This window comes from Chiloscyllium plagiosum, unplaced genomic scaffold (assembly GCF_037043375.1).
Source record: "Chiloscyllium plagiosum isolate Xiang-an unplaced genomic scaffold, Cpla_swu_hap1 HiC_scaffold_52, whole genome shotgun sequence".
Taxonomy (NCBI): domain Eukaryota; kingdom Metazoa; phylum Chordata; class Chondrichthyes; order Orectolobiformes; family Hemiscylliidae; genus Chiloscyllium; species Chiloscyllium plagiosum.
In genome coordinates, this window is record NW_028270190.1 from 23,505,839 (window position 1) to 23,529,926 (window position 24,088).

The following is a 24,088-nucleotide window of genomic DNA, read 5'->3' on the forward strand; positions in this document are numbered from 1 at the left end:
ATAGAGAGAGAGATTGAGAGGGAGAGATAGAGATAGAAAGATAAAGAGAGAGCCAGCGATAGAGATAGAGAGACAGAGAGATAGATAGAGAGATAGTGCGAGAGAGAGAGATAGAGCGAGAGAGAGGGATAGAGAGAGATGGAGCGAGAAGAGAGATAGAGGGAGATAGATAGAGATAGAGAGAGATAGAGATAGACAGTGATAGAGAGATAGAGATACAAAGAGAGAGTGATAAATAGAGAGATAGAGATTGAGAGATAAAGAGAGAGCGATAGAGAGATATAGAGGGAGATAGACAGAGATAGAGAGAGATGGAGAGAGAGAGCAAGATTGGGAGAGGTAAAGAGAGCGAGGTAGAGAGAGATAGAGAGAGAGAGATAGGGAGAGGGAGTGAGAGATAAAGGGAGAGAGATAAAACAGGAGAGATATAGTGATAGAGACATCGAGAGAGATAGAGAGAGGTATAGAGATAGAGAGAGACAGAGAGAGTGATAGAGATAGGGAGATAAACAGAGAGAGAGAGAGAGCAATAGAGAGAGATACAGAGCGATAGAGAGAGATAGAGAGAGAGAGAAAGTGAGATTGAGAGAAATACTGAGAGAGAGAGATAGAGAAGGAGGGATAGAGATCGAGAGAGAGAGAGCAATACAGAGAGAGATAGAGAGAGAGATAAAGAGTGTGAGATAGCGATAGAGAGAGAGAGATACAGAGGGATAGAGAGAGAGATAGAGCGAGAGAGGGATAGAGAGAGATAGAACGAGAAGAGAGATTGAGGGAGATAGAGACAGACGGAGAGAGATAGAAAGAGATAGAGATAGAGAGATAAGACAGTGATAATGAGAAAGATAGAGATAGAGAAATAGAGAGAGATAGAACGCAAGAGAGATAGAGAGAGGAGGATAGGGAGAGGGAGATAGAGAGACGGAGGTAGAGGGAGGAGATAAAGAGAGGGAGGGAGAGATAGAGAAAATGTGAGATGGAGTGAGAGATAAAGAGAGAGCTTGAGAGAGATAAAGAGAGAGAGATAGAAAGAGAGAGATAGAGACAGAGGTAGAATGAAATAGAGAGAGAAATAGAGAGAGAGACAGAGAGATAGAGAGAGAGAGATGGAGAGAGTGAGATAGTGATATAGAGAGAGATAGGGAGAGAGATAGAGAGAGATTTTGAACGAGGGAGAGTGAGGTAGAGAGACAGAGCGAGCGAGAGAGAGAAAGAGAGAGGGAGTTAGAGAGAGACATAGAGATGGATAGAGAGAGAGGGAGATAGAGAGAGGGTGGTAGAGAGATAAAGAGAAGAGATAAAGAGATAGAGAGAAGAGATAAAGGGAGATCGAGAGAGATATAGAGAGAGATAGATAGAGAGAGAGAGAAAGATAGCGCGACAAGAGAGATAGAGGGAGATAGAGAGAGATAAAGAGAGAGTGATAAAGAGAGAGATAGAGAGAGAGAGTTAGAGAGATAAAGAGAGAGAGCGAAAGAGAGATAAAGAGACAGAGCAATAGAGAAAGAGATAGAGAATGAGATAGAGAGAGATAGAGAGAGCTAGATAGAGTGATAGAGATAGAGAAAGATAGAGATAGAGAGAGATAGAGATAGAGGGAGCTAGATATAGAGATAGAGAGAAATAGAGATAGAGAGGTATAGAGAGAGATAGAGATAGAGAGAGATAGAAAGAGAGCGATAGAGAGAGATAGATAATGTGTGCAGATAGAGAGAGAGTTAGCGAGAGATAGAGAGAGTGAGAGATAGAGAGAGATATAGAGAGTGAAATAGAGAGAGTGAGTTAGAGAGAGATAGAGATAGAGAGATATAGATAGAGAGATAAAGAGAGAGAGTGATAGAGAGAGAGGTCGAGAGAGATAGAAAGAGATAGAGAGAGACATAGAGAGACATAGAAAGAGATAGAGAGAGATAGAATGAGAAGTAGAGATAGACAGAGAGAGCGAAATAGAGAGTGAGTCAGAGATAAAGAAATACAGAGACAGAGAAATAGAGAGAGAGAGATAGAGCGCGAGAGAGATAGAGAGAGGAGGATAGGGAGAGGTAGATAGAGAGAGGGAGGTACAGAGAAAAGTTAAAGAGAGAGGGAGAGATAGAGAGAGAGTGAGATAGAGAGAGATAAAGAGAGAGAGCTCGAGAGGGATGAAGTGAGTGAGATAGAAAGATTGAGATAGAGACAGAGGTAAAAAGAAATAGAGAGAGAAATAGGGAGAGAGACAGAGAGATAGAGAGATGGAGAGAGTGAGATAGTGATATAGAGAGAGATAGGGAGACAGATGGAGAGAGATGGAGAGAGATGGAGAGAGATGGAGAGAGATGGAGAGAGAGAGATAGAGAGATTTTGAGCGAGGCAGATTGAGTTAGAGAGACAGAGTGAGCGAGAAAAAGAGAGAGGCAGTTAGAGAGAGACAGAGAGGGTGATAGAGAGAGGGTGATAGAGAGAGGGTGTTGGAGAGATAGAGAGAAGAGATAAAGAGAAATAGAAAGAAGAGATAAAGGGAAATCGAGAGAGAGATCGAGAGAGAGCGATAGAGAGAGAGATAGAGAGAGAGAGAGAGATATAGAGGGAGATAGAGAGTGATAAAGAGAGAGATAGAGAGAGTGAGGTAGAGAGAAATAGAGAGAAGGACAAAGAGGGAGAGAATAAGAGGAGGATACAGAGATAGAGAGAACGAGAGAGATAGAGAGACAGAGAGGTAGAGAGACAGTGCGAGAGAGAGTGATAGACCGAGAGAGAGATAGAGAGAGAGATCGAGCGAGAAGAGAGATAGACGGAGATAGAGAGAGATAGAGAGAGATAGAGAGTGAGATAGAGAGAGAGAGAAAGATAGCGCGAGAAGTGAGATAGAGGGAGATAGAGAGAGATAAAGAGAGAGTGATAAAGAGAGAGATAGAGAGAGAGTTAGAGAGATAAAGAGAGAGAGTGAACGAGAGATAAAGAGACAGAGCAATAGAGAGATAGATAGAGAGTGAGATAGAGAGAGTTAGAGAGAGCTAGATACAGAGATAGAGATAGAGAGAGATGGAGAGAGATAGAGAGATAGAGAGATAGAGAAGATAGAGATATAGAGAGAGATAGAAAGAGAGCGATAGAGAGAGATAGTGTGAGCAGATAGAGAGAGAGAGTTAGCGAGAGATACAGAGAGTGAGAGATAGAGAGATATTGAGAGTGAGATAGAGAGAGGGAGTTAGAGAGAGATAAAGATAGAGAGATAGAGATAGAGAGATAAGGAGAGAGCGAATTAGAGAGAGGTAGAGAGAGACAGAAAGAGATAGAGAGATAGATAGAATGAGAAGTAGAGAGAGAGAGACAGAGAGAGAGACAGAGATAATGAGTCAGAGATAAAGAGAGAGATGGAGAAATAGAGAGAGAGAGAGAGCCCGAGAGAGATAGAGAGAGGAGGATAGGAAGAGAGAGAGAGAGATAGAGAGAGTGAGATAGAGAGAGATAAAGAGAGAGAGCTCGAGAGAGTGAGATAGAAAGAGAGAGATAGAGAGAGAAATAGAGAGAGAGAGAGAGAGAGAGATGGAGAGAGTGAGGTAGAAAGAAATAGAGAGAGGGATATAGAGGGAGAGAATGAGAGGGATATGCAGAGATAGAGAGAACGATAGAGATAGAGAGAAAGAGAGATAGAGAGAGACAGTGCGAGAGAGAGTGATAGAGCGAGAGAGAGATATAGAGAGTGATCGAGCGAGAAGAGAGATAGAGGGAAATAGAGAGGAATAGAGAGTGATAGAGAGAGAGACAACGACAGATTGATAAAGAGAGAGATAGAGATAGATAAAGAGAAAGAGAAAGAGAGAGATAGAGAGAGATAAAAAGAGATGGAGAGAAAGAGTCAGAGAGATAAAGAGAGAGAGAGATTGAGAGAGAGTGATTTAGAGCGAGAGATAGAGAGAGATGATAGCGAAAGAGATAGAGCGAGAGAGAGAGGTGGAGAGAGAGATAAAGTGAGAGAGATATAGGGAGAGTGCGAGAGATAGAGAGATAGATAGGGAGAGATAGAGACAGGGAGAGAGATATATATATATATAGAGAGAGATAAAGATAGAGAGATAGAGAGATAGATTGAGAGAGATAGAGAGATAAAGAGAAACATAGAGAGAGATAGAAAGAGATAGAGAGATAGATAGAGAAATAGAGAGAGGGACAAATAGAGTGAAAGAGAGAGTGAGTCAGAGATAATGGGAGAGAGATAAAGGGAAAGAGATAAGGAGAGAGAAATAGAGATAGAGAAACAGAGAGAGAAAGATAGAGCGCGAGAGAGAGATAGAGAGAGGAGGATAGGGAGACGGAGATAGAGAGAGACGAGGTAGAGAGAAGAGATAAATAGAGAAGGAGAGATAGAGAGCGAGATAGAGAGATAAAGAAAGAGAGATCGAGGGAGATAAAGAGAGATAGATAGAAAGAGAGCGATAGAGATAGAGAGAGACAGAGAGAGATGGAGAGAGAGAGATGGAGAGAGTGAGATAGTGAGATAGAGAGAGATGGAGAGAGATAGAGAGGGAGAGAGAGATAGAGAGAGAAATAGGGTGAGAGATAGAAAGATGAAGAGAGAGATAGAAAGAGAGTTTGGGCGAGGGAGAGTGAGGTAGAGAGACAGAGCGAGCGAGATAGATAAAGAGAGAGGGAGGTAGAGAGAGGGTGATAGAGAGATAGAGGGAAGAGATAACGGTGGATCGAGAGAGTGATAGAGAGATAGAGAGAGATAATGACAGAGTTAGAGACAGTGATAGAGTTAGAGAGATAAAGAGAGAGAGATACAGAGAGATCGAGAGAGATAGAGAGATAGATAAGAGAGAGTGCGACTGAGAGACATAAAGAGAAAGAAATAAAGAGAGAGCGAGAGATAGAGAGAGAGATAGAGAGAGAGATAAAGAGTGAGATAGAGAGATAGAGAGAGATAGAGAGAGAGCGGGAGATAGAGATGGAGATAGAGAGAGAGATTGATGGAGAAAGTGAGATAGTGAGATAGAGAGAGGTAGAGAGAACTAGAGAGAGAGATAAAGAGAGGGAGTGAGAGATAAAGGGAGAAAGATAAAGAGAGAGATATAGTGAGAAAAACATAGTGAGAAATAGAGCGAGAGAAAGAGAGTTAGAGGAAGATAGAAAGAGATAGTGAGAGGAAGTGATGTAGAGAGAAATAGAGAGAGAGAAAGAGAGATATATATATAAAGCGGAGAGATAGAGAGTGTGATAGAGATAGGGAGATAAAGAGAGAGAGAGCAATAGAGAGAGAGATACAAAGGGATAGGGAGAGATAGAGAGCGATAGAGAGAGAGAGAGAGAGAGAGAGAGAGAGAGAAAGTGAGCTTGTGAGACATAAAGAGAGAGATTGAGAGAGAGATTGAGAGGGAGAGGTAGAGATAGAAAGATAAAGAGAGAGAGAGCGATAGAGATAGAGAGACAGAGAGATGGCGAGAAAGATAGTGCGAGAGAGAGAGAGATAGGGCGAGAGAGAGAGGGATAGAGAGAGATGGAGCGAGAAGAGAGATAGTGGGAGATAGAGATAGAGAGTGATAGAGAGATAGAGAGACAAAGAGAGAGTGATAAAGAGAGAGATAGAGAGAGAGATATAGTGAGATAGAGTTAGAGAGATAAAGATAGAGAGAGCGATAGAGAGAGATAGAGAGATAGAGAGAGATTGAGATTGAGAGAGATATAGAGAGAGAGTTTGCATGAGATAGAGAGAGACATAGAGAGATAGATAGAGAGATAGATAGATATGTAGAGAGAGAGGTAGAAAGAGAGCTATAGAGAGAAGGAGCCAGAGATAAAGAATGAGAGAGATAAAGAGAGAGATAGAGATAGAGAAATAGAGATGGAGAGATTGAGTGAGAGAGAGAGATGGAGAGGAGAGATAGAGAGAGGGAGAGATAGAGAGAGTGAGATAGTGAGAGATAAAGAGAGAGATCAAGAGAGAGAGAGAGACTGAGACAGAGGTAGAAAGAGATAGAGAGAGAAATAGAGAGTGCGATAGAGAGAGGGGGTGAGATAGAGAGAGAGATCCATGGAGAGAGTGATATAGTGAGATAGAGAGATATAGAGGGAGAGATAGGGAGAGGGATATACAGAGAGATAGCGATAGAGACAGAGAGAGAGACAGAGAGAGATAGAGATAGAGAGAGAGGGAGAGAGAGAGATCGTGAGAGAGAGTTTGGCGAGAGAGAGATGTAGACACACAGAGCGAGCGAGGGAGATTAAGAGAGCGAGGTAGAGAGAGATAGAGAGAGGTAGAGAGAGATAGCAAGTGGGATGGAGAGAGACAGAGATAGAGAGAGTGATGGGGAGACAGATAGAGATAGAGAGATAGAGAGAAGAGATAAAGAGAGATAGAGAGAGTGAGATTGACAGAGATAGAGAGAGAGGGAGATAGAGAGAGAGATTGATGGACAGAGTGTGATAGTGAGATAGAAAGAGAGATAGTGAGAGAGATAGAGAGAGGGAGTGAGAGATAAAAGGAGCAAGATAAAATGAGAGCTATAGTGAGAGAGACATAGAGAAAGATAGAGCGAGAGAGAGAGAGAGAGAGACAGAGGGAGAGAGGTAGAGCAAGAGAGAGATAGAGGGAGATAGAGAGAGGTAGAAAGAGGTAGAGAGATAGAGAGAGATAGAGAGAGGAGAGAGAGTGATAGAGATAAAGAGATAATGAGAAAGAGACCGATAGAGAGAGATGCACAGAGATAGAGAGAGATAAAGATAGAGAGATAGAGATAGAGGGATAAAGAGAGAGAGATCGAGAGAAATAAAGAGAGAGAGATAGAAAGAGAGAGATAGAGACAGAGGTAGAAAGAGATAGAGAAAGAAATAGAGAGAGAGAGAAAGATACAGAGAGATGGAGAGAGTGAGATAATGAGATAGAGAGAGATAGGGAGAGCGATAGAGAGAGATGGAGAGAGAGATAGAGAGAGTTTGAGCGAGGGAGAGTGAGGTAGAGAGCCAGAGCGAGCGAAAGAGGTAAAGAGAGAGAGAGAGCGACAGAGAGAGAGATACAGAGAGATAGAGAAATGGAGAGAGAGAAAAAGAGAAAGATAGAGAGTGAGATGGAGAGACAGAAAGAGAGAGAGATAGAGAGTGAGAGATAGAGAGAGAGATTGATGGAGAGTGTGAGATAGTGAGATAGAGAGAGATGTAGCGAGAGATAGAGAGAGAGATAAAGGGAGGGAGTGAGAAAAAGAGAGAGAGAGATAAAGTGAGAGAGAGATGTTGAGAGCGAAATGGAGAGGGATAGGGCGAGAGAGAGATGGAGGGAGAGAGATAGAGCGAGAGAGAGAGTTAGAGGGAGATAGAGATAGAGATAGAGAGAGGTAAAGAGAGAGATAAAGAATGAGAGAGATAGAGTGATAGAGATAGGGAGATAAAGACAGCGAGCGAGAGAGAGAGATACAGAGGGATATGGAGAGAGATAGAGAGAGATATAGAGAGAAAGTGAGTTTGAAGAAATAAAGAGAGGAAGGTAGAGAGAGAGATTGAGAGGGAGAGATCGAGATAGAAAGATAAAGAGAGAGAGAGCGATAGAGATAGAGAGTCAGAGAGATAGAGAGAGAGAGAGATAGTGCGAGAGAGAGAGAGCAAGAGAGAGGGATAGAGAGAGAGAGAGATGGAGCGAGAAGAGAGATAGAGGGAGATAGATAGAGATAGAGAGATAGAGATAGAGAGTGATAGAGAGATAGAGAGACAAACAGAGAGTGATAAATAGAGAGATAGAGATTGAGAGATAAAGAGAGAGCGATAGAGAGATATAGAGGGAGATAGAGAGAGAGATGGAGAGAGATGGAGAGAGATGGAGAGAGATGGAGAGAGCAAGATTGGGAGAGATAAAGAGAGCGAGGTAGAGAGAGAGATAGAGAGATAGGGAGAGGGAGTGAGAGATAAAAGGAGAGAGATAAAGAGGGAGAGATATAGTAATAGAGACATAGAGAGAGATAGAGACAGGTAGAGAGATAGTGAGAGAGAGCAATAGAGAGAGAGATACAGAGAAATAGAGAGAGATAGAGAGAGAGAGAGATAGAGAGAAAGTGAGATTGACAGAAATACTGCGAAAGAGATTGAGAGATATAGAGAGGGAGAGGTAGAGATAGAGAGATAGAGAGAGAGAGCGCGATACAGAGAGAGATAGATAGAGAGATAAAGAGTGTGAGAGAGCGATAGAGAGAGAGAGACAGAGAGATAGAGAGGGATAGAGAGATAGAGAGCGAGGAGAGCGAGAGAGAGATAGAGAGATAGAGCGAGAAGAGAGATTGAGGGAGATAGAGAGACGGAGAGAGATAGAAAGAGATAGAGATAGAGAGATAAGACAGTGATAATGAGAAAGGTAGAGATAGAGAAATAGAGAGAGAGATAGAGCGCGAGAGAGATAGAGAGAGGAGGATAGGGAGAGGGAGAAAGAGAGACGGAGGTAGAGAGAAGAGATAAAGAGAGAGGGACAGATAGAGAGAGAGTGAGATGGAGAGAGAGATAAAGAGAGAGCTCGAGAGAAATAAAGAGAGAGATAGAAAGAGAGAGATAGAGACAGAGGTAGAAAGAAATGGAGAGAGAAATAGAGAGAGATGGAGAGAGTGAGATGGAGAGAGTTAGAGAGAGAGATAGAGAGAGATAGAGATATATATATATAGAGAGAGAGAGATATAGAGAGAGAGATAGAGAGAGAGAGATAGAGAGAGATTTTGAACACGGGAGAGTGAGGTAGAGAGACAGAGCGAGCTAGAGAGATAAAGAGAGAGGGAGTTAGAGAGAGACATAGAGAGGGATAGAGAGAGAGAGAGATAGAGAGAGGGTGATAGAGAGACGTTGATAGAGAGATAGAAAGAAGAGATAAAGAGAGATAGAGAGAAGAGATAAAGGGAGATCGAGAGAGAGAAAGAGAGAGATGGAGAGAGAGATAGAGAGAGAGATAGAGAGAGCGCGAGATAGTGAGAAAGATAGCGCGAGAAGAGAGATAGAGGGAGATAGAGAGAGATAGAGAGAGATAAAGAGACAGTGATAAAGAGAGAGATAGAGAGAGAGAGTTAGAGAGATAAAGAGAGAGAGAGTGAAAGAGAGATAAAGAGACAGAGCAATAGAGAGAGATAGAAAATGAGATAGAGAGAGTTAGAGAGAGCTAGATATAGAGATACAGAGAGATAGAGATAGAGAGAGAGATAGAAAGAGAGCGATAGAGAGAGATAGATAGTGTGAGCAGATAGAGAGATAGAGTTAGCGAGAAATAAAGGGAGTGAGAGATAGAGAGATATTGAGAATGAGATAGAGAAACGGAGTTAGAGAGAGATAGAGATAGAGAGAGATAGAGAGTGTTAAAGATAGAGATATAGATAGAGAGATAAAGAGAGAGCGATAGAGAGAGAGGTAGAGAGAGATAGAATGAGATAGAGAGAGACATAGAGAGAGATAGAAAGAGATAGAGAGAGAGATAGAATGAGAAACAGAGAGAGTGAGTCAGAGATAAAGAGAGAGATAGAGAAATAGAGAGAGAGAGACAGAGCGCGTGAGAGAGATAGAGAGAGGAGCATAGGGAGATAGATAGATAGAGAGAGTGAGATAGAGAGATATAAAGAGAGAGTGCTCGAGAGAGATGAAGTGAGTGAGATAGAAAGAGAGAGATAGAGACAGAGATAGAAAGAGATATATATATATATATATATATATATATATATATATATATAGAGAGAGAGAGAGAGAGAGAGAGAGAGAGAGAGAGACAGAGAGAGACAGAGAGAGATGGAGAGAGTGAGGGAGAAAGAAATAGAGAGAGGGATATACAGGGAGAGAATTAGAGGGAGATACGGAGACAGAGAGAAAGATAGAGATAGATAAAAGGAGAGTGAAAGAGAGAGATAGAGAGAGATAGAAAGAGATGGAGAGAAAGAGTCAGAGAAATTAAGAGAGAGAGAGATTGAGAGAGTGAGATAGAGAGAGATAGAGAGAGATAGCGAAAGAGATAGAGCGAGAGAGAGAGAGAGATGGAGAGAGATAAAGTGAGAGAGAGATAGGGAGAGTGCAAGAAATAGAGAGATAACTAGGGAGAGATAGAGACAGGGAGAAATAGAGAGATAGAGAGAGATATATATGGAGAGAGATAAAGATAGAGAGATAGATTGAGAGAGATAGAGAGATGAAGAGAAACATAGAGAGTGATAGAAAGAGATAGAGAGATAGATAGAGAAATAGAGAGAGGGACAGAGAGAGGGAAAGTGAGAGTGAGTCAGAGATAAAGGGAGAGAGATAAATAACGAGAGATAGAGATAGAGAAATAGAGAGAGAGAGATAGAGCACGAGAGAGATAGAGAGAGGAGGATAGGGAGAAGGAGATAGAGAGAGACGTAGTTAGAGAGAAGAGATAAATAGAGAAGGAGAGATAGAGAGACAGTGAGATAGAGACATAAAGAGAGAAAGATCGTGAGAGATAAAGAGAGATAGATAGAAAGATAGCGATAGAGATACAGAGAGACAGAGAGAGATAGAGAGATGGAGAGAGAGATAGAAAGAGAGTTTGGGTGAGGGAGAGTGAGGTAGAGAGACAGAGCGAGCGAGATAGATAAAGAGAGAGGGAGGTAGAGAGAGACATAGAGAGGGATAGAGAGAGAGGAAGATAGAGAGAGTGTGATAGAGAGATAGAGGGAGGAGATAAAGAGAGATAGAGAGAAGAGATAACGGTGGATCGAGAGAGTGATAGAGAGAGAGATAATGACAGAGATAGAGAAAGTGGTAGAGTTAGAGAGAGATACAGAGAGATAAAGAGAGATAGAGAGATAGATAAGAGAGAGTGTGATTGAGAGACATAAAGAGCAAGAGATAAAGAGAGAGAGAGCGAGAGATAGAGAGAGAGATAAAGAGTGAGATAGCGAGAGATAGAGAGAGATAGAGACAGCGGGAGATAGAGGAGGAGATAGAGAGAGATTGATGGAGAGAGTGAGAGAGTGCGATAGAGAGAGGTAGAGAGGGATAGAGAGATATAGAGAGGGAGTGAGAGATAAAGGGAGAAAGATAAAGAGAGAGATATATAGTAAGAAAAACATAGAGAGAGATAGAGCGAGAAAGAGATAGAGCGAGAGAGAGAGTTAGAGGGCGATAGAGAGATAGTGAGAGGTAGAGAGGTAGAGAGAGATAGAGAGAGATAAAGAGAGAGAGATTTAAAGCGAGAGAGATAGAGAGTGTGATAGAGATAGGGAGATAAAGAGAGAGAGAGCAATAGAGAGAGAGATACAGAGGGATAGGGAGAGATAGAGAGAGATAGAGCGAGATAGAGAGAAAGTGAGCTTGTAATACATAAAGAGAGAGATTGAGAGAGAGAGATTGAGAGGGAGAGGTAGAGATAGAAACATAAAGAGAGAGAGAGAGCGATAGAGAGCGACAGAGAGCGATAGAGAGAGATAGAGAGAGATAGAGAGAGATAGAGAGAGATAAAGAGTGAGAGAGAGTTTGTGAGAGATAGAGAGAGACATAGAGAGAGATAGAGAGAGATTAATAGAGAGATAGATAGACAGGTAGAGAGAGAGAGATAGAAAGAGAGCGATAGAGAGAGGGAGTCAGAGATAAAGAGTCAGAGATAGAGATAGAGAAATAGAGATGGAGAGATTGAGTGAGAGAGAGAGAGATAGAGAGAAGATATAGAGAGAGGGAGAGATAGAGAGAGAGACTGAGACAGAGGTAGAAAGAGATAGAGAGAGAAATAGAGAGTGCGATAGAGAGAGGGAGTGAGATACTGAGAGAGATTCATGGAGAGAGTGATGTGGTGAGATAGAGAGAGATAGAGGGAGAGGTAGGGAGAGAGATATACAGAGAGATAGAGATAGAGACATAGAGAGAGACAGAGAGAGATAGAGATAGAGAGAGGGGGAGAGAGGGAGAGAGAGATCGAGACAGATAGATTTTGGCGAGAGAGAGGTAGAGATACAGAGCGAGCGAGAGAGATAAAGAGAGTGAGGTAGAGAGAGATAGAGGGAGGTGGAGAGAGATAGAGAGAGGGATAGAGAGAGAGAGCGAGACAGAGAGAGAGAGAGATAGAGAGATAGATAGATAGGTAGAGAGAGAGAGATTGAGAGAGAGCGAAAGAGAGAGGGAGTGAGAGATATAGACTGAAAGTGATAAAGAGAGAGAGATAGAGATAGAGAAGTAGAGAGAGAGAGATTGAGAGAGAGAGATAGAGAGAGGAGGATAGAGAGAGGGAGATAGAGAGAGAGGGAGATAGAGAGAAAAGATAGAGAGGGAGAGATAGAGAGAGAGTGAGATCGAGAGAGATAGAGAGAGAGATAGAAAGAGAGAGATAGAGACAGAGGTAGAAAGAGATAGAGAGAGAAATAGGCAGAGCGATAGAGAGAGGGAGTGAGATAGAGAGAGAGAGAGTGATTCATGGAGAGAATGAGATAGTGAGATAGAGAGAGATAAGGAGAGAAATATAGAGAGACAGAGGGAGAGAGAGATAGAGAGAGAGACAGAGAGAGATAGAAATAGATAGAGAGAGATGGAGAGAGAGGTAGAGAGAGAGAGTTTGGCGAGAGAGAGACGTAGAGAGACAGAGCGAGCGAGAGAGAGAAAGAGAGAGGGAGGTAGAGAGATATAGCGAGAGGTATAGAGAGATAGAAAGTGGGATAGAGATAGACAGAGATAAAGTGACAGAGAGAGAGATAGAGAAAGAGAGAGAGAAGAGATAAAGAGAGATAAAGAGTGAGTGAGATTGAGAGAGATAGAGAGAGAGGTAGAAAGGGATAGAGAGAAATAGTGAGAGAGAGATAGAGAGAGGGACTGAGAGATAAAGGGAGCAAGATGAAGAGAGACAGCTATAGTGAGAGAGACATAGAGAGAGAGAGGTAGAGGGAGAGAGATAGAGCGAGCGAGAGAGTGAGGGAGATAGAGAGATAGAGAGAGAGATATACAGAGAGAAAGAGAGAGATAATGAGAGAGAGAGTGATAGAGATAGAGAGATAAAGAGAGACACCGATAGAGAGAGATGCATAGAGATAAAGAGAGATTGATAGAGAGATAGATAGACAGGTAGAGAGAGAGAGATAGAAAGAGAGCGATAGAGTGAGGGAGTCAGAGATAAAGAGTCAGGGATAGAGATAGAGAAATAGAGATGGAGATATTGAGTGAGAGAGAGATATAGAGAGAAGATATAGAGAGAGGGAGAAATAGAGAGAGAGACTGAGACAGAGGTTGAAAGAGATAGAGAGAGAAATAGAGAGTGCGATAGAGAGGGAGTGAGATACTGAGAGAGATTCATGGAGAGAGTGATGTGGTGAGATAGAGAGAGATAGAGGGAGAGGTAGGGAGAGAGATATACAGAGAGATAGAGATAGAGACATAGAGAGAGACAGAGAGAGATAGAGAGAGGAAGAGAGAGATCGAGAGAGATTTTGGTGAGAGAGAGGTAGAGATACAGAGCGAGCGAGAGAGATAAAGAGAGTGAGGTTGAGGGAGATAGAGGGAGGTAGAGAGATAGTAAGTGGGATAGAGAGACAGATAGAGAGAGAGTGATAGAGAAACAGATAGAGAGAGAGATATATAGAGAGAAGAGATACAGAGAGATAGAGAGACAGTGAGATTGACATAGATAGAGAGAGAGGGAGATAGAGAGAGAGATTGATGGAGAAAGTGAGCTAGTGAGATAGAAAGAGAGATAGAGAGAGACAGTGAGAGAGATAGATAGGGAGTGAGAGATTAAAGGAGCAAGATAAAGAGAGAGAGCTATACTGAGAGAGACATAGACAGAGATAGAGCGAGAGAGAGAGAGGGAGAGAGGTAGAACAAGAGAGAGATAGAGGGAGATAGAGAGAGGTAGAAAGAGGTAGAGAGATAGAGAGTGATAGAGAGAGTGTTAGAGATAGAGATATAATGAGAAAGAGACCGATAGAGAGAGATGCATAGAGATAGAGAGAGATAGAGAGAGAGTGAGATTGAGAGACATAAAGAGAGAGAGATTAAGAGAGAGATAGAGAGGGGGAAATAGAGATAGAGAGATAAAGAGAGAGCGATAGAGAGAGAGATAGAGAGTGATAGAGAATACAGAGGGAGATAGAGAGATGGCGACAGAGAGTGAGATTGAGAGATATAAAGAGAGAGATATAAAGAGAGAAATATAGAGACAGATATAGAGAGAGAGTTGGCATGAGATAGAGAGAGACATAGAGAGAGAGAGATAGAGAGATAGATGGTGAGATAGAGAGAGATAGAGAGAGAGCGATAGGGAGAGGGAGTGAAAGATAAAGAGTGAGAGAGATAAAGAGAGAGAGAGAGAGCGATAACGAGAGAGAGATAGAAAGAGAGAGATAGAGACAGTGGTAGAAAGATATAGAGAGAGAAATAGAGAGAGAGATAGCGAGAGATAGAGAGAGAGATAGAGGGAAAGAGATTGATGGAGAGAGTGAGACAGTGAGTTAGAGAGAGATGGAGAGAGATAGGAAGAGAGATACAGAGAGAGATAGAGGGAGAGAGAGGGAGAGAGATATATAGAGAGATATAAAGAGATAGAGAGATAGAGACAGAGATAGAGAGAGAGAGAGCAATAGAGACGCACAGAGATAGAGAGAGATTGGGAGAGAGATCGAGAGAGTGAGAGATTGAGAGCGATAGAGAGAGAGATAAAGAGTGAGATAGAGAGCGGGAATGAGAGATAAAGAGAGAGAGATAGAGGTAGAGAGGTTGAGAGAGAGATAGAGCGAGAGAGAGCGAGGTAGAGCGAGAGAGATAAACGAGAGCGAGATAGAGAGAAAGATGGAGAGAGTCATAGTTTGAGAGAGTGATAGAGAGATAGAGAAAGTTAGAGATAGATAGAGATAGAGATAGAGAGAGGGATAGAGATAATGATAGAGATAGAGATAGAGGTAGCGATAGATATATCGAGAGATAGAGAGAGATAGAGAGGGAGAGATAAAAAGAGAGTGATAGAGAGAGTGAGCGAGTGAGAGATAGAGAGAGTGCGAGATAGAGAGAGATAGTGAGAGAGGTAGAGAGAGAGAGTGATAAAGTGATGGATATATATATATATATATAGATAGATAGATAGATAGAGTTAGAGAGAGGCAGAGATAGAGTTAGAGAGAGCGATAGAGAGAGATAGATAGTGTGAGAGATAGAGAGAGAGTGAGCGATAGCGAGATGGATAGATCGAGAGAGATAGATTGAGAGAGGGAAAAAAGAAAGAGATAAAAATGAGATATAAAGAGAAAGAGAGAGATTAGAGAGAGTGAGATAGAGAGATAAAGAAAGAGAGACAGAGAAAGATAACGAGAGCGTGCAATAGAGAGAGAGAGAGAGGGGGACATAGCGAGAGATAGATAGAGAGAGATCGAGAGACAGAGATAGAGAGAGAGATAGACCGAGTTAGAGAGAGATAGAGAGAGAGATAGAGATAGAGACAGAGACAGAGAAAGAGAGAGATAGTGAGAAATAGAGAGACATACAGATAGAGAGAGTGATAAGAGAGAGCGATAGAGACAGAGATAGAGAGAAATAGAGAGAGATACAGATAGAAAGAGAAATAGTGAGAGAGATAGAGAAAGAGATAGTGAGAGAGATAGAGAGAGACAGAAAGAGAAATAGAGAGATAGAAAGAGAAAGATAAAGAGAGATAGAAGTAGATAGAGAGAGATAGGGATAGAGAGATAAAAAGAGAGCACGAGCGATAGGGAGAGCGATGAAGAGAGAGATGGAGAGAGATAGAGGGAGAGAGTGAGACAGAGATAGAGAGAAAGCGATAGAGAAAGGGAGTGAGAGATAGAGAGAGAGATTGTGGTAGAGCGAGAGAGAGATAAAGGGATAGATAATGAAGGTGTGATGGAGAGAGATAGAAATAAAGAGAGATAAAGAGAGAGAGTGAGATTGCGAGAGATAAAGAGAGGGAGATAAAGAGAGAGATAGAGAGATAGATAGAGAGAGATAGAGAGAATGATAGAGAGAGGGAGTGAGAGATAAAGAGAGAGATAGAGGTAGAGAGATAGACAGAGAGATAGAGCGAGAGAGAGCGTGGTAGAGCGAGAAAGAGATAGAGATGGAGAGATATATATAGAGAGAGATAGAAAGAGATGGAGAGTAGAGACAGAGAGATAAAGAGAGAGAGCGATAGAGAGATAGAGAGATAGAGAGAGACAGAGAGAGATGGAGAGATTGAGACAGAGAGATAAAGAGAGCGCAATCGATAGAGAGAGATATAGAGTGAGATAAAGAGAGATAGAGAGATATATAGAGAGAGATAACGAAAGAGATAGAGCGAGAGGGAGAGAGATGGAGAGAGAGATAAAGCAAGAGAGAGATATAGGGAGAGAGCGAGAGATAGAGATATATAGAGAGAGATAGGGAGAGATAGAGAGATAGACAGAGATAAAATAGAGAGAGATAGAGAGAGAGAGAGAGAGATAGAGAGATAAAGAGAGATAGAGCGATAGAGAGAAGTTTAGAGGGAGAAAAAGAGAGACATAGAGAGATGGAAAGAGATAGAGAGAGCGATAGATAGAGAAATAGAGAGAGACGGAGAGCGCGAAAGAGAGAATGAGTCAGAGAAAAAGAGAGAGAGATAAAGAGAGATAGAGATAGAGAAATCGAGAGACAGAGCGCAAGAGAGATATAGAGAAACGAGGATAGGGAGAGGGAGAGAAAGAGAGAGGGAGGTAGAGAGACGAGATAAAGAGAGAGGGAGAGAGTGTGTGATAGTGAGATAGAGAGAAATAGAGAGAGATAGTGAGGGAGAGAGATGGAGAGAGAGAGAGTTAGGCAGAGAGATAGAGAGAGAGTTTGGGCGAGGGAGAGTGAGGTAGAGAGACAGAGCGAGCGAGAGAGATAAAGAGAGAGGGAGGTAGAGAGAGATAGAGAGAGGGATAGAGAGAGAGAGCGAGACAGAGATAGTTAGATAGAGAGATAGATAGATAGGTAGAGAGAGAGATTGAGAGAGAGCGAAAGAGAGAGGGAGTGAGAGATATAGAGTGAAAGGGATAAAGAGATAAAGAGTGAGTTAAAGATAGGTAGATAGAGATAAGGAGATAGAGAGAGAGATACAGCGAGAGAGAGGGATAGAGAGAGGTTAAAGAGAGATAGAGAGTGTGAGATAGAGATAAATAGAGATAGAGAGAGAGATAGAAAGAGAGCGATAGAGAGAGATAGTTAGCGTGAGAGATAGAGAGAGTGAGGGATAGAGTTAGAGAAAGAGAGAGAGACTGAAATAGATAGAGATGGAGAGACAGAGAGATGGAGAGAGATAAAGAGGAAGAGAGAGAGATAGAGAGAGTTAGAGAGAGATGGAGATAGAGAGAGATAGAGAGAGATGGAGATAGAGAGAGATAGCGATTTAGATAGAGTGAGGTAGAGAGAGAGAGATAGAAAGTGGGAGAAAGAGAGCGATAGAGAGAGATAGAGATAGATAGTGTGAGAGATAAAGAGGGGGGTAGAGAGAGATAGAGAGATAAAGAGAGATTGATAAAGAGAGATAGAGATAGAGAGATAGAGAGATAAAGAGATAAAGATCGAAACCGATAGAGAGAGATAGAGAGAGAGATGGAGAGAGAGATAGAGAGAGAGTGAGATTGCGAGAGATAAAGAGAGAGATAGAGAGGTATATAGAGAGAAAGAGATAAAGAGAGCGATATAGATAGAGAGTGAGATAGACAGAGCAATAGAGAGAGAGACAGGGAGAGATAGAGAGAGCGATAGAGAGAGGGAGTGAGAGATAAAGAGAGAGAGAGATAAAGAGAGAGAGATAGAGGTAGAGAGTTAGAGAGAGAGATAGAGCGAGAGAGCGCGAGGTAGAGTGGGAGAGATAAAACGAGACAGAGATAGAGAGAAAGATGGAGAGAGTGATAGAGAGATAGAGAGAGATGGAGTTGGAGATAGATGGAGATAGAGAGAGAGATAGAGGTAGAGATAGATACAGAGAGAGATAGAGATAGAGAGGGAGAGATAGAAAGAGAGTGATAGAGAGAGAGTGAGCGAGTGAAAGATAGAGAGAGTGAGAGATAGAGAGAGGGAAAATAGAGAGAGATAGAGAGAAAATTATAAAGTGAAAGAGAGAGATAGAGAGATATATAGAGAGAGACAGAGTTGGAGAGAGACAGAGAAAGAGATAGAGAGTGATAGAGCGAGAGAGAGCAAGGTAGAGCGAGAGAGAGATAAAATGAGATAGAGATAGAGAGAGAGATAGAGAGAGTTAGAGATAGATAGAGATAGAGATAGAGAGAGATAGAGAGATAGAGATAGATAGATAGAGAGATAGAGATAGAAAGAGAAAGAGAGAGCGAAGGAGAGAGACAGAGAGGGATAGAGATAGTGAGAGATATGATAGAGAGATAGAGAGAGAGAGATATAGAGAGAGCGAGAGATAGAGAGAGTGAAAGATAGAGATAGAGAGAGATAGAGAGAGAGATAGAGGGAGACATAGTGAGATATCGATAGAGAGATATCGAGAGACAGAGATAGAGAGAGAGATCGAGCGATTTAGAGAGAGATAGAGATAGAGAGAGATAGAGAAAGAGAGAGAGATAAAGATAGAGAGAGATAGAGAGAAATAGAGAGAGATACAGATAGGGAGTGAGAGATAGAAAGAGAGCGATAGAGAGAGATAGATAGCGTGACAGATAGAGAGAGATAGAGAGAGAGTGTGATATAGAGTGAGAGAAAGAGAGAGACTGAAATAGATAAGATAGAGAGACAGAGCGATGGAGAGATAAAGAGAATGAGAGAGATAGAGAGAGTGAGAGAGACAGAGATAGAGAGAGAGAGAGTGAGCGATAGCGAGAGGGAGAGATAGAGATAGATAGATAGAGAGAGGTAGAGAGATATATAGAGAGATAAAGAGAAAGAGATAAACAGAGAGAGATTGAGAGAGAGATAGAGATACAGAGATAAAGAGAGAGCGATAAGGAGAGAGAGTTAGAGAGCGATAGGGAGAGAGATAGAAAGCGAGGTAGAGAGAGAGATCGAGACAGAGTGAGACTGAGAGACATAAAGAGAGAGAGAAGGATAAATACAGATAGAGAAATAAAGTGAGAGAGCAATAGAGAGAGTGACAAGGATATATAGAGAGATATAGAGAGAGAGACAGATCGTGAGAGATAGATATATAGACAGATAGAGATAGAGAAAAAAATAGAGAGATGGAGAGACATTAAGAGGGAGTGATAAAGAGAGAGACAGAGAGATATAGAGATAGAGAGATAAAGAGAGAGCGCGACAGAGAGAGATAAAGAGAGAGACAGAGATAGACAGAGAGATGGAGAGAGCGCGAGATGAAGAGATATAAAGTGAGAGAGATAGGGAGGTAGGGAGAGATAGTGGGATAGAAGAGAGAGATAGAGAGAGATAGAACGAGATAGAGAGATAGAGAGAGAGATGGAGAGAGAGTGAGATTGAGAGAGATAAAGAGAGATAGAGAGAGAGAGATAGAGAGAGAGAGAGATAGAGAGAGATAGAGAGAGATAGAGAAATACAGCGAGAAGAGAGATAGAGGGAGATAGAGAGAGATAGAGAGAGAGAAATAGAGAGACAGAGAGAGGTAAAGAGAGATTGATAAAGAGAGAGATAGAGAGATAAAGAGAGAGAGCGCGATAGAAAGAGATAGACAGAGATAGACAGAAATAGAGAGATGGATAGAGAGCGGTTTTGAGAGAGATAAAGAGAGAGAGATAAAGAGAGAGATAGAAAGAGAGATAGAGTGATGGAGAGAGAGTGAGATTCAGAGAGATAAAGAGAGATAGAGAGAGATAGTGATAGAGAGGTAGGGAGAGAAAGCGAAAGAGACAGAGAGATAGGGAGAGGGATAGAGAGAGATATAGAGAGTGAAGTAGAGAGAGATAGAGATAGAGAGAGAGCGATAGAGAGAGAGAGTGAGATATAACGAGAGGGAGACATAAAGCGTGAGAGGCATAGATAGAGAGAGAGATAGAGCGAGAGAGAGAGAGTTGGAGAGCGAGAGCAAGAGAGAGATACAGAGGGAGAGATAGAGAGATATAGAGAGTGGGAGAGAGAGGGAGAGAGAGATAATGAGAGATAGAGAATAGCGATAGAGAGAGGGAGGGAGAGATAAGGAGAGAGCGCGGTAAAGAGATAGAGGGACAGAGAGCGAGGTAGAGAGAGTGAGACAGCGAGATAGAGAGATAGAGTGAGAGATAGAGAGAGTGACAGAGAGAGATAGAGAGACAGATATCGATAGGGAGTCAGAGATAATGGGAGGGAGATAAAGAGAGAGAGATAGAGAGACAGAGAGGGAGATAGATGGAGAGAGACAGATTAAGCGAGAAAGAGAGATAGAGGGAGATAGCGAGAGATAGAGAGAGATAGAGATAGAGATAGAGAGATAGAGAGAGATAGAGAGATTGACACATAGTGAGATAGAGAGAAAGATAGAGAGTGAGCGTTAGAGAGAGGGTGTGAGAGATAAAGAGAGAGAGCGAGATAAAGAGAGAGAGATGGAGAGAGATAGAGAGATAGAGAGAGCGATAGAGAGAGGGAGTGAGATAGAGAAAGATTGATAGAGAGAGAGGTAGTGAGATAGAGAGAGGGAGAAATAGAGAGGGGGAAAGAGACAGAGAGAGGGATAGAAACAGAGATAGAGAGAGAGGTGGGGAGTCAGAGAGATCGAGAGAGAGTGTTTGAGCGAGAAAGAGAGGTAGAGAGACAGAGCGAGTAAGAGAGATAAAGAGAGAGGGAAGTACAGAGAGGCAGAGAGATAGAGAGAGGGATATAGAGAGAGAGAGATAGAGAGAGGGTGATAGAGAGAGAGATATAGAGAAGAGATAAAGAGAGATAGAGAGAGAGGTAGAGAGATAGAGAGAGAGGGAGAGAGAGATAGCGTGCGAGAGGTAGAGAGAGTAGTAGAGAGAGATAGAGAAAAAGAGATAGAGAGAGATAGAGAGAGCGGGAGATGGAGAGAGAGATTGATGGAGAGAGTGAGATAGTGAGATAGAGATAGAGAGAGAGTGAGAGATAAAGGGAGAGAGATAAAGTGAAAGAGATATATTGATAAAGACAGAGAGAAATAGAGCGAGAGAGATAGAGAGAGGGAGATAGAGAGATAGAGAGAGACAAAACGTGATATAGAGATGTAGAGAGATAAAGAGAGAGAGATAAACAGAGAGAGAAAGAGAGAGAGATAAAGAGAGAGCGATAGGGAGAGAAATAGAGAGAGACGGAGAGCGCGAAAGAGAGAATGAGTCAGAGAAAAAGAGAGAGAGATAAAGAGAGATAGAGATAGAGAAATCGAGAGACAGAGCGCAAGAGAGATATAGAGAAACGAGGATAGGGAGAGGGAGAGAAAGAGAGAGGGAGGTAGAGAGACGAGATAAAGAGAGAGGGAGAGAGTGTGTGATAGTGAGATAGAGAGAAATAGAGAGAGATAGTGAGGGAGAGAGATGGAGAGAGAGAGAGTTAGGCAGAGAGATAGAGAGAGAGTTTGGGCGAGGGAGAGTGAGGTAGAGAGACAGAGCGAGCGAGAGAGATAAAGAGAGAGGGAGGTAGAGAGAGATAGAGAGAGGGATAGAGAGAGAGAGCGAGACAGAGATAGTTAGATAGAGAGATAGATAGATAGGTAGAGAGAGAGATTGAGAGAGAGCGAAAGAGAGAGGGAGTGAGAGATATAGAGTGAAAGGGATAAAGAGATAAAGAGTGAGTTAAAGATAGGTAGATAGAGATAAGGAGATAGAGAGAGAGATACAGCGAGAGAGAGGGATAGAGAGAGGTTAAAGAGAGATAGAGAGTGTGAGATAGAGATAAATAGAGATAGAGAGAGAGATAGAAAGAGAGCGATAGAGAGAGATAGTTAGCGTGAGAGATAGAGAGAGTGAGGGATAGAGTTAGAGAAAGAGAGAGAGACTGAAATAGATAGAGATGGAGAGACAGAGAGATGGAGAGAGATAAAGAGGAAGAGAGAGAGATAGAGAGAGTTAGAGAGATGGAGATAGAGAGAGATAGAGAGAGATGGAGATAGAGAGAGATAGCGATTTAGATAGAGTGAGGTAGAGAGAGAGAGATAGAAAGTGGGAGAAAGAGAGCGATAGAGAGAGATAGAGATAGATAGTGTGAGAGATAAAGAGGGGGGTAGAGAGAGATAGAGAGATAAAGAGAGATTGATAAAGAGAGATAGAGATAGAGAGATAGAGAGATAAAGAGATAAAGATCGAAACCGATAGAGAGAGATAGAGAGAGAGATGGAGAGAGAGATAGAGAGAGAGTGAGATTGCGAGAGATAAAGAGAGAGATAGAGAGGTATATAGAGAGAAAGAGATAAAGAGAGCGATATAGATAGAGAGTGAGATAGACAGAGCAATAGAGAGAGAGACAGGGAGAGATAGAGAGAGCGATAGAGAGAGGGAGTGAGAGATAAAGAGAGAGAGAGATAAAGAGAGAGAGATAGAGGTAGAGAGTTAGAGAGAGAGATAGAGCGAGAGAGCGCGAGGTAGAGTGGGAGAGATAAAACGAGACAGAGATAGAGAGAAAGATGGAGAGAGTGATAGAGAGATAGAGAGAGATGGAGTTGGAGATAGATGGAGATAGAGAGAGAGATAGAGGTAGAGATAGATACAGAGAGAGATAGAGATAGAGAGGGAGAGATAGAAAGAGAGTGATAGAGAGAGAGTGAGCGAGTGAAAGATAGAGAGAGTGAGAGATAGAGAGAGGGAAAATAGAGAGAGATAGAGAGAAAATTATAAAGTGAAAGAGAGAGATAGAGAGATATATAGAGAGAGACAGAGTTGGAGAGAGACAGAGTTGGAGAGAGACAGAGAAAGAGATAGAGAGTGATAGAGCGAGAGAGAGCAAGGTAGAGCGAGAGAGAGATAAAATGAGATAGAGATAGAGAGAGAGATAGAGAGAGTTAGAGATAGATAGAGATAGAGATAGAGAGAGATAGAGAGATAGAGATAGATAGAGAGATAGAGATAGAAAGAGAAAGAGAGAGCGAAGGAGAGAGACAGAGAGGGATAGAGATAGTGAGAGATATGATAGAGAGATAGAGAGAGAGAGATATAGAGAGAGCGAGAGATAGAGAGAGTGAAAGATAGAGATAGAGAGAGATAGAGAGAGAGATAGAGGGAGACATAGTGAGATATCGATAGAGAGATATCGAGAGACAGAGATAGAGAGAGAGATCGAGCGATTTAGAGAGAGATAGAGATAGAGAGAGATAGAGAAAGAGAGAGAGATAAAGATAGAGAGAGATAGAGAGAAATAGAGAGAGATACAGATAGGGAGTGAGAGATAGAAAGAGAGCGATAGAGAGAGATAGATAGCGTGACAGATAGAGAGAGATAGAGAGAGAGTGTGATATAGAGTGAGAGAAAGAGAGAGACTGAAATAGATAAGATAGAGAGACAGAGCGATGGAGAGATAAAGAGAATGAGAGAGATAGAGAGAGTGAGAGAGACAGAGATAGAGAGAGAGAGTGAGCGATAGCGAGAGGGAGAGATAGAGATAGATAGATAGAGAGAGGTAGAGAGATATATAGAGAGATAAAGAGAAAGAGATAAACAGAGAGAGAATGAGAGAGAGATAGAGATACAGAGATAAAGAGAGAGCGATAAGGAGAGAGAGTTAGAGAGCGATAGGGAGAGAGATAGAAAGCGAGGTAGAGAGAGAGATCGAGACAGAGTGAGACTGAGAGACATAAAGAGAGAGAGAAGGATAAATACAGATAGAGAAATAAAGTGAGAGAGCAATAGAGAGAGTGACAAGGATATATAGAGAGATATAGAGAGAGAGACAGATCGTGAGAGATAGATATATAGACAGATAGAGATAGAGAAAAAAATAGAGAGATGGAGAGACATTAAGAGGGAGTGATAAAGAGAGAGACAGAGAGATATAGAGATAGAGAGATAAAGAGAGAGCGCGACAGAGAGAGATAAAGAGAGAGACAGAGATAGACAGAGAGATGGAGAGAGCGCGAGATGAAGAGATATAAAGTGAGAGAGATAGGGAGGTAGGGAGAGATAGTGGGATAGAAGAGAGAGATAGAGAGAGATAGAACGAGATAGAGAGATAGAGAGAGAGATGGAGAGAGAGTGAGATTGAGAGAGATAAAGAGAGATAGAGAGAGAGAGATAGAGAGAGAGAGATAGAGAGAGATAGAGAGAGATAGAGAAATACAGCGAGAAGAGAGATAGAGGGAGATAGA